Genomic DNA, 10,383 nt, shown 5'->3' with positions numbered 1-10,383 from the left:
TTGTAGTTGTAAGAACATCTGATAGAGATCTTGTAGGTGTTTGTCTCTGTCTGAGGGGTTGGAGCAAATGCAGTTGTATCTTAGAGCTTGGCTGTAGACAATGGATTGTGTGGTGTGCTCTGGTGAAAGCTAGAGGCATGTAGGTAAGTATAATGGTCAGTAGGTTTACAGTATAGGGTGGTGTTTATGTGACCATCGCTTATTAGCACTGTAGTGTCTAGGAAGTGGATTTCTTGTGTGGACTGGTCCAGGCTGAGGTTGATGGTGGGATGGAAATTGTTGAAATCATGGTGGAATTCCTCAAGGGTTTTCTTTTCTATGGGTCCAGATGATGAAGATGTCATCAGTGTAGCGCAAGTAGAGTAGGGGCATTAGGGGATGAGAGCTGAGGAAGTGTTGTTCTAAGTCAGCCATAAAAATGTTGGCATACTGTGGGGCCATGCGGGTACCCATAGCAGTGCTGCTGACTTGAAGGTATACATTGTCCCCAAATCTGTTATGAGTGAGGACAAAGTCACAAAGTTCAGCCACCAGGTTTGCCGTGACATTATCGGGGATACTGTTCCTGGTGGCTTGTAGTTCATCTTTGTGTGGAATGTTGGTGTAGAGGGCTTTTTTGGCCTGCTGCTTCTCTGTCTGGGAGGTTTTTGTCAGCCCTGGCACACAAAAAGGGCATCATTGCGAGCGCCCACGAAGGCGAGATGAATTTTTGCCTGCCTTGCTCAGCTTGACTTGCTTCCTCATCCCATTCCTGCGTTAGATCCTGGGTCGCCTGGTGGCTGAAGATGGTCCATTGTCTCAAGCGGTGCCAGAGCCTGACACAGTGCCCCGGGCCGCCTTTGCTCTGCACATGCCGGCCGTGCACATTTGCAAATACTTTAAAGCTCCTGTCAGTAAGTTCTGGGGACAGTTGCTCACCATCAGAGGAAGCTCCCTAAAATTGGCCTGTCTCACCCAGTGGTACTTTGACCTCTGTTCAGACTGAGCCAAATGTGGGGGGGCCTCGCTGCTGTGGCTGCCGCTGCTGTGAGGGTGGCCACTGTTGCGGATGAAGCCATCCTGCAAGCACCTTCCACCTAGCCACCCACTGAAAATCATGTAGGGTGTAAGGTGTGGGTAGAAGAACACTAGAGGGGGAGGGCATCCCCCTTCCCCCACTATTCGCCATCCCATATCCGGTGCTGCACCTAGGGGGGTAAAAAAAGTACGGCCATATCGGAAGAGTCAGTTGCGTTCTTTGCGGTTGCCCCACCATTCCCCTCGGGCCTGACCTGCCCTCCAGCTCAGCCACCACTGAAAATTGAAACACAAAACAGTAGAGCCGTACAAGGCTTCAAAGCCCACCAGGCCCAACCCCTCTTCTAATATGGCAGAAAAGCCGCACTTCTCCTGACTAGGTAGGGACGTCCTATTGCCCCACAAGAAGTGGAAAGCCATCGTGTTCGGTCTCAGCAGCACTCGTGGAGCAGGGGGAAATACCTGGCTGAGGAAATTCACCACAGATGGGTCTTGAGCATGACAACCTTGTAGGTAATGACAAGGTCCACTTACGCCACCGGCTGAGCCATTCCTCACAGGCCAGCAACCATTTCTCCCAGTTCGCATTCCCCACCTCGTCCCCAACCGAACACTAGAAGGCCCAGCCATCAACCTGCCCACTCTTGCAGCCCTCCTCTTCTGCCCTGACTGATGGGGGGAGTATTGAGCCTCCCTCCCTTAGGCCCTTCAGCATCCCTGGGGAAAGGGACCAGGTTGGGAGCCAGGACTCCTGGTTCTTCTCCCCAGCTGTGGCAGGGCAGTGCAGGCTAGTGGTTAGAGTGGGGGTTGGGAGCCAGGGTATCCGGGTCCCACCGCTAGCTCTGGGAAGGGAGTGGGGGCCAGTCTTGTGCACCCCCTGGCTTGAAGTGGTTTCCATCCTGTGCAGGGTTTACAGGTTTGTTCACTGGCTCTCAGCACCTCCCACTATACAAATTGTCCCAGTGCCGCTGGGTCTAGTGGTTAGAGCCGGGGAGGCCCGGAGCCAGGCAGGGGCGGTGGGTATAAGGGGCCCGGGGAGGCACCTGGCCTGTGCTCCACCCAGAGGCCCTGCTCCCACTCGTCCTCTCCCCCGCAAGGCCCCATCCTCACTCCGCCCTTTCCCAAGCTCCATCCGGCCACATGGGGCCGTGGGGGAAGAGGCCGGGGGGTGCAAACGGCAGAGAGGCAGGTGGGGGGGGCCTTGGGGTGGGGGCAAAGAGGCACAAGTGGCAGGGCCTCGGGGGAAGAGACGTGAGAGGTGGGCGGGGGGGGTCAGAGGAGTGGAACAAAGGGGTCCTGAGGGGGGCGTGTGGGCGGGGCTGAAGGGGCGTGTGGGCGGGGCTGAAGGGGAGTGTGGGCGGGGTGGAGGGCGTGTGGGCGGGGCTTTGGCAGGAGGAGGCTGAGTGGCAGCAGGCCTTGGGGCAGGGCCACAGTCCGGGCCCGCCCAGCCTCCCCAAGTGGAGGAGTCCCAAGCTGCCCATGGAGCCAGGACTCCTGGGTTCTATTCCTGGCTCTCCCGCAGACTCCCAATCTGAGCTGGTGCAGCCCATCTCGCCCTCCCTGGTGCCTCAGTTTCCCCCATGTGAGACGGGTCCCAGTGTGAACGGCTGCAGCGCCGTGGAGAATCTCGTCCCTTCTCCTGGCGGCTCCTTGGTAGCCCTGGGGAAGCAGCCAACTGCTGCAGCCCCTGGCTCCCGTCTGGGCAGCCCGGGGTGGGGGTGGGATCTGGGCAATGGGAAGAAGGAATCCCCCCTTCCCCCACCCCACCCCGGGGACATGGGGGGAGGCTGGTGCTGCGGGGGCAGGGAGTCCTGCAGCCCTCGCCGGGGAGACGGGGCCGGTTCCGGGCTTGGCTGCTGATGGGGGCGGGGTGGGGGGCACTGCTGGACTGGGGGCTCCCCCCTGCGGGGTGGAGATGGAGCACGGCCTGCTGGGAGCGGACGTCTCCTCTGGATGGGGGAGGGTGACACTGGCCAAATTGTGGGAGCCCCTGTCCCCCCCCCCAGACAAGGGAGGGGCCTCTCAGCCTTGCCGGCTCGTCTCTCTTTCACCAGGATCGGCCCAGCACCTGGCCTGGCCCAGACCCCCCTTCCTCAGCGCCAGCAGCTGCCCATTGTGGGGAGTGGAGCGGCCGGGGGGTGGGGGCCTCTCAAGCCCCCCGGGGAGCAGGGCCGGGGCACTGGGGGGCAGAGGCTGCGATGGGGGGAGGTGGGTTGGAGAGATGTCGGGGGGTGAAGCTGGGACTCAGGGGGGGAATGGGGCAGGCTGCAGGGAGGAAGTGTGGGGGGGCCACCGGAGGAGCTGGGGGCTGGGAAGCTGCGGGGACACAGCCGGGGGTAGTGGTGACACCGCAGGGGCTGCTCAAGAGGCAGGGGCTGGGGGCAGGGCGGGAGCTCGGACAGGGGTGGGGTGTCAGGCTATTGCGGGTCTCCCTGTGAATGGCACCAGACTGCAGGGAACCCCCCGGCCGGCAGCCCCCCTGCTGGGGGGTCTGGTCAGTGCAGCCCCGATGCACCCTGCTGGGGCTCTGGTCACTGCAGCCCCGATGCACCCTGCTGGGGCTCTGGTCACTGCAGCCCCGCTGCACCCTGCTGGGGGTCTAGTCACTGCAGCCCCCGATGCACCCTGCTGGGGGCTCTGGTCAGTGCAGCCCCCCCCCGATGCACCCTGCTGGGGGCTCTGGTCACTGCAGCCCCCCCCCCATGCACACTGCTGGGGGCTCTGGTCACTGCAGCCCCCGCTGCACCCTGCTGGGGCTCTGGTCACTGCAGCCCCAACCTCACACTGGAACTGGGCGGGGGAAGGTTTCTTCTCGCGCTCCCATTGGTCAGGGCTCTGCCTCCTCTTCCTATTGGCTGTCTCGGGAGAGGCGGAGTTTCGAGAGGGCGTCACGTGGCCTTGAAGCGTTCGCGAGGCGGCTCCTGAGCAGCCCAACCCCCGAGCGCCCCCTCCCCACTGCCGCCCCTCCTCCTGCCCCGCCCCCAACCCCCGAGCTCCCCCTCCCCCACTGCCGCCCATCCCCTCTCTGCCCCGCCCCAACCCCTGAGCTCCCTCCCCACTGCCGCCCATCCCCTCTCTGCCCCGCCCCAACCCCCGAGCTCCCCTCCCCAGTGCTGCCCATCCCCTCTCTGCCCCTGCCCCCAACACCCCTGAGCTCCCCTCCCCAGCGCCGCCCATCCCCTCTCTGCCCCGCCCCCAACCCCCTGAGCTCCCCTCCCCAGTGCTGCCCATCCCCTCTCTGCCCCGCCCCCAACACCCCCTGAGCTCCCCTCCCCAGTGCCGCCCATCCCCTCCCTGCCCCCGCCCCAACCCCCTGAGCTCCCCACCCCAGTGCCGCCCCTCCCCTCTCTGCCCCGCCCCAACACCCCAGTGCCCCCTCCCGGTGCCACCCATCCCCTCTCTGCCCCGCCCCCAAACACCCCCAAGCTCCCCTCCCCAGTGCCGCCCATCCCCTCTCTGTCCCCACCCCAATCCCCGACCCCGTGGTCCCCCTCCCCAGCGCCGCCCATCCCCTCGCTGCCCCTGCCCCAAACACCCCCGAGCTCCCCTCCCCAGTGCCGCCCATCCCCGAGCTCCCCCTCCCCAGTGCCGCCCCTCCCCTCTCTGACCCCGCCCCCAACACCCCCGAGCTCCCCTCCCCAGTGCCGCCCATCCCCCTCTCTGCCCCCGCCCCAAACACACCCTGACACTGCTCCTGGTTTTGGGAGGGGAACAGGAGAAAGGACAAAAGAAGCAAGAGACGAAGAGAAAGGAGGGAGGGATGGATGGAGGAAAAGGTGAAACAAAAAGAACAAACCCTAATGTCCCCAGTGATTTTAAGGGACAAAATCCCAGGTACGGAATAAAATTCTGCCTCCTGAAGCTCGTGTTTTCCATGCCTAGAATTCAACTGTCACCAGATGGATCAGACCGAACAGGTTTCAAACCTCGAGGAGGCTCTTACCTTCTAAACAGGGACTGCTGTTTTCTAGTAAAATCAGGAAAAGGGAAGGAGAAAACTCGAAAGAGGTTCCTCCTGGCGCTCAGGTACCTGAACCCGAATACTCTCTCAGTCCTCAAAGAGAGACCTGGAGAAGGAGACTTGCTGAAGCAAAGCCACAGGGGTCTCTGAGGTTTCCCTGGCCCCTCACCCCATCCTGCCTGCCTGATGTCAGCATCTCTCTGTGAGGTCACCACCTCCCCACCACCTTTGACCAATAGTCTGAGGTCCTGCAAAAGGCCTTTGTGATGTCACTGCCACACCCCTCCCTTGCTGGGCTAATGTCCTGCCCCTGGCCAGGCACTTTGGAGGTTTGAGCTACTCCCTGGGGATCACCCCACTCAAGGAGCGTTCGTTCTAGGCAGCAAGCCGGCTAGACAGGAAAACATCAGCCGCTGCTCCCAGTGCTACAGTCAGTTTTTCAGAAATTAGTCGACTTTATGACCAGAAGAGACCATTAGAGCATCTAATCTGACCCCCCTGCATATCACAGGCCTCCTGTATGACACAAGAGCTACTTTTAGAGCAAACACATTCCAGAAAGGCATCTAGTCTTCATGAAATGACATCAGGAGATGGTGAATCCACCACTTTCCTTGGTAGATTGTTCCTGTGGTGAATCATCCTCGCTGTTGAATATTTGTGCCTTAGTTGTAATATGAATTTGTCTCTTTTCACCTTCCAGCCACTGGGTCTTGTTATGCCTTTCTCTCCTAGATTCAAGAACCCTTTAATACCCAATCTATTCTCTCCATGAAGGCCCTTCAACACTTCAATGAAGTCACCTTTCCATCTTCTTTTGATAAGCGAAACAGGTTGAGCTCACTAGAAGGCATTTTTCTCCATCCCTCAGAACATTTATTGGCTCTTTGGTCATCAGACTCCTGAACTGTAGCTGGATGTGGCTCTTGTTCTTCTGCACAACATAGCTCCTGGAGAAGAGGAATCTTCAAATGTACATTCCTATGGAGGATTGGAACTGATTTCAGCTGATGGACAGCTTTGCTAGGTTTTTGTGCATTTGGACAGTGAAATGTTGAGTGTTTACATTCATATCAAGCACCCCCGTATAGTGGAGCTCCTGAACATAATGAAGAATGGAAATGAAAATGTTTTCCTTTTTTTAAAAAAAAGAAAGAAGGTTATAAGAGAACACTGGGGCTTGAATCAAGGATCACTTGATCTACCATCAAGCACTGTACCACTAAGCTATACCCCCATGACCATGGACTCATGATCTCCAAGACTTTGAAGGACAGACCCTGCTTCCTCGAGATCCTTTGCCATTCCCAGACCAGAAGTGGTTTTAAAAATGGGGTTTGATTAAACTTCTTAAATGTGGTGAACACCACAGCTTGCACACCCACCGATATAGCTTCTCCCACTGACATAGCTGCCACCTCTTGGGGAAGTGGATTAACTGCACCCACATGAAAACTCTCTCCCCTCAGCATAGAGCAGTGGTTCTCAAGCTGCGGGTCAGGACCCCAAAGTGGGTCATAACCCTGTTTTAATGGGGTTGCCAGGGCTGGCATTAGTGCCTGGGGCTGAAGCCAAAAGTCTGAGCTCCACCACCCAGGGCTGAATGCCTCAAGCTCTGGTTTTGCCCTTCCCCAACTGGATAAGAGGGCACAGTGTGAAATGTTTGGGGACCACTGTTTTAGGGTGACGTTCTCAATCACTTCTATGAAGTCCAATGAAAGCTATTCCTCACCCACCTACCCCTCCATCAGGACCGACTAGGTATGTTCTGCTGCCCTTCACTCATGCAGGAAGGATAACAACATTTCATTCCACTCAATCCTAAAGTGATTTGTAACCTGCCACCAGCCAAAACTGGTCATTTTGGGAAAGTGTCCCCATCATGCTGCATAGCTAGGCAGAGTAGGTGTGTCTATGCAAACGCGGTCTGTTCCTGAAGTCTTTCACACAGCTCCTCACTAGATGTGAAGGGGGAGCTCATTCAGCCTCTGCTTCCGCCCAGGAACGACGCGCAGCGCCCGGAGTGCCTCCGTCCGCTGCCCCGCGTCGCCAACGCAGACGGTCTAGAGGCCGACTTCACGCCCAAAGAGGTGTCGGCGCGGCTCTCCAGAACCAAGAACACCGCGCCGGAAAAGATGGCATCCCTACGGCCTCCTCAAGAAGCGAGACCCGGCTGCCTCGTGCTCTCCGGCATCTTTAACCTGTGTCGGCGCTTCGGCCGGTCGCCCACCTCCTGGAAGAAGGCCATGACCGTCCTGATCCACAAGAAGGGCGAGCGAGACGACCCCAGCAACTGGAGACCCATCTCCCTCTGCTCCACGATGTACAAACTGTACGCCAGCTGCTTGGCAGCCAGGATCACGGAGTGGGCGACGACCGGGGGAGCCATCAGCCCGGCCCAGAAGGGCTTCATGCCGTCGGAGGTGTGCTACGAGCACAACTTCCTGCTCCAGACCGTCCTCCAGTTGACCAGGAGGGAGCGGAAGCAGTGCACGGTAGCATGGCTCGACCTGGCCAACGCCTTCGGGTCCATCCCCCACCACCACATCTTCAGCACGCTACGGGAGTTCGGGATGCCGGAGACCTTCCTTCGCCTGATCCGGGAACTCTATGAGGGCTGCAGCACCACCATCCGCTCGGTGGAAGGAGAGACCGCCGAGATTCCTATCCGCAGCGGCGTGAAGCAGGGCTGCCCCCTCAGCCCCATCGTCTTCAACCTCGCCATGGAGCCGCTCCTGCGGGCGATCTCCAACAGCACTGACGGCTTCGACCTACATGGCGAGAGAGTGAGCGTCTTGGCCTACGCGGACGACCTGGTCCTGACCGCGGACGACCCCGAGAGGCTCCAAGGCATGCTCGACACCATTGGGAGAGCCGCAGACTGGACGGGACTCCGCTTCAACGCCAAGAAGTGCGCGTCCCTCCACGTTGATGGGAACAAGAGGGTCTCAGTGCTGACGACGGAGTTCCTTATCCAGGGCGAGTCCGTTGTCCCCATGGCGGAGGGGCAGGCGTACCAGCACCTCGGCACGCCGACGGGCTTCCGCGTCCGGCAGACCCCCGAGGACACCATCCGGGAGATCCTGCAGGACGCCGCCAAGATCGACGCATCCCTGCTGGCGCCGTGGCAGAAAATCAATGCCCTCAACACGTTCCTGATCCCCGGCATCGCCTTCGTCCTGAGAGGATCCGCCGTAGCAAAGGTGCCCCTCAACAAGGCGGACAACAACATCCGGCAGCTGGTTCAGAAGTGGCAGTCCCTACCCCAGAACGCCAGCAACGAGCTCGTATACATCGCTCACCGTCACGGGGGCGCCAACGTCCCCCGCATGGGAGACCTCTGCGACATCGCGGTAACCACGCATGCCTTCCGCCTCCTGACGTGCCCGGACGCCACAGTTAAGAACATCGCGACGACCGCCCTGCGCGCCGCCACCGCGAGGCGAATCAGCAGACCTCCCTCCGACCAAGACGTGGCCACCTTCCTGAGCGGCTCCCTGGATGGAGAATTCGGCCCGTTCAGGGGCGACGTCGCCTCGCTGTGGACCCGCGCCCGCAATGCCACCCGCCGACTGGGAAAGCGACTGGGCTGCCGCTGGGTATGGAGCGAAGATCGGCGGGAGCTAGGGGTCCTGATACCGCAGATCGGGACGGAGGACAACACCATCGTCAGCCCCGGAGCCAGAGGCATGCTGGAGAGGTCGCTGAAGGCCGCCACCCGCGCGCTCTACGTGGACACCCTGAAGAAAAAGCCGGACCAGGGCAAGGCTTTTGAGGTCACCAGCAAGTGGGACTCCAGCAACCACTTCCTCCCCTCAGGCAGCTTCATCCGTTTCGCCGACTGGCGGTTCATACACCGCGCCCGGCTGAACTGCGTCCCCCTCAACGGAGCCATCTGCCACGGGAACCCGGACAAACGCTGCCGGAGGTGCGGGTACGCCATGGAGACCTTGCCCCACGTCCTGTGCAGCTGCAGACCCCACGGAAGAGCCTGGCAGCTGCACCACAACGCCGTCCAGGACCGCCTGGTGAAGGCCATCGCCCCGCACCTGGGAGAGATCGCTGTCAATCGCGCCATCCCCGGCACCGACAGCCCGCTGCGCCCGGACATCGCCATCACGGATGAGGACCGAAAGATCATCTCGCCGACGTGACGGTCCCGTTCGAGAATAGGACCACGGCCTTCCGCCAAGCCCGAGCCCGCAAACTCGAAAAGTACGCTCCCCTGGCTGACACCCTGCGAGCAAAGGGCTACGAGGTCTACACCAACGCTCTGATCGTTGGGGCCTTGGGCGCCTGGGACCCCCTTAATGAGCGCGTGCTGCGGACCTGTGGGGTGGGCCGTCGCTACGCACGGCTCATGAGATGCCTAATGGTCTCGGACGCTATTCGGTGGTCCAGAGACATTTACACAGAGCACGTCACCGGCCACCGTCAATACCAAGAGTGAGCCGGCGTGACTTCGTGCACCCACAAGGGGGAAGAGACCTGTAAACTTCCTCTGTTGGACTTTATCCCCTGAGCCCTGAACCAACCAAACTGAACTCTGCCCTGTGAGGGTCATCCTATCATCATTACCCAGTCCGCTCATTTATTCATGCCCACGACTATCCATAACCTGTTTGTATGAGTGATGTGCCCTCACTGCTTGCTGGCTGTACCTTGAACTCTCCCACCGTATACCCCGCATTGGGGACATGACAGACTGTGTATCTGTATATGCTGCCTAACACCAAAATGCTAACATCCCCCCACAACCTGTATGTTACCCCCAATGACACAATAACTGACGCTTCAAACACTTTGTATCGTTTATTTTAAATATTCTCTAATAAAATTTAAATCTGTTCTTATCAGTTGGCTCGTTGAGCTCAGATGGGGTGAGTAGTCTCTTGGCCTATCCAAGGCCGTGATCAATTGTCTTGATGTTATTGGTCTTTTGGCCTCGAGATGAAAACCTGGTCTGTGTCTTGGGAACCTTGAAGAAACATTATCTAAAGTTGTATCTGATAGGTCCTTTATTTGAGGACTGTATATTAAATTGATTTTTGAAACAAGGGGATGGAATAGGAGCTTGCTCTGTCCACCGCATGCATTGACCTGGTATTGCAGTGTCTCCAGGACCAGTGCCTCTTCTTCTGGGGAGAATTGTCTGGTTAAAAAGCAGAAAAAGTTTCAGTTTAAAGATGCTGATTTGAGAAGATTTTTTTAAAGTAGTTGAAAAATCAGGTTTCTTTATCACTTTGGTTTCTTCATAACAACATATTGTTAAAATTTCTTGGGAGTGTTTTCTGAGTCTACAGATGTGAGTTTCTTTGTCTTGCTAGAGGATTGTTTTAAAAGCTGGGATTCTTCTGTTTCCTTTGAATCTTTTAACAATATGAGGATGAATGTTTTCCGGACTG

The 10,383-nt window shown here is 58.4% G+C and overlaps 1 pseudogene; it reads left to right on the top strand.

Annotated features, from left to right (window-relative positions):
- The first annotated feature begins 9,862 nt into the window (after window positions 1–9,862).
- On the top strand, window positions 9,863–10,115 carry LOC120376486 (annotated as a pseudogene).
- The last annotated feature ends 268 nt before the right edge of the window (window positions 10,116–10,383 follow it).

Source organism: Mauremys reevesii, linkage group 12 (genome assembly GCF_016161935.1).
Source record: "Mauremys reevesii isolate NIE-2019 linkage group 12, ASM1616193v1, whole genome shotgun sequence".
Taxonomy (NCBI): domain Eukaryota; kingdom Metazoa; phylum Chordata; order Testudines; family Geoemydidae; genus Mauremys; species Mauremys reevesii.
This window is presented reverse-complemented; position numbering and strand designations above follow the sequence as displayed.